Source organism: Thermoascus crustaceus (genome assembly GCF_041956765.1).
Source record: "Thermoascus crustaceus strain CBS 181.67 unplaced genomic scaffold VTN00scaffold_10, whole genome shotgun sequence".
NCBI classification, from domain to species: Eukaryota; Fungi; Ascomycota; class Eurotiomycetes; order Eurotiales; family Thermoascaceae; genus Thermoascus; species Thermoascus crustaceus.
In genome coordinates this window covers 335,417-335,915 of record NW_027192536.1, presented here as the reverse complement: position 1 = coordinate 335,915, position 499 = coordinate 335,417, and positions in this window count along the sequence as shown.

Sequence of the window (499 nt, the reverse complement as noted above, 5' to 3'; positions counted from 1 at the left end):
AATAGAGACAAGCTCTTTACCTCAGGATTCTGGTGAACCTTGACCTGCCAACTTGGCTCCAAGCATAAGCTCTCCACAACAGCTCACCCCCAGACTGATGGGCAAACAGAACAGATGAATCAAACCTTGGAACAGTACCTGCGCTGCTATATCAACTACCAGCAAGACAACTGGGTAGAACTCCTACCTATGGCCCAGTTCACCTATAACAGCACCAAGAACAAGACTACCCAGGAATCTCCATTCTATGCCAACTACAGATTTGAACCAACAGCCTACCAAGAACCCAAATCTGATAAGGTCCTGGCCCAGAAAGGAATCCTCCAAGCTGACCAACTACAAGAGCTTCACCAACAATTGAATCTAGATATTCAATTTATTGCATACTGGACCACCAAGTACTACAACCAGCACTATAAGAAGGGACCAGACTTGAAAGCAGGAGATAAAGTGTATCTCCTCCAAAAAAATGTGAAAACAAAAAGGCCAAATAACAAAT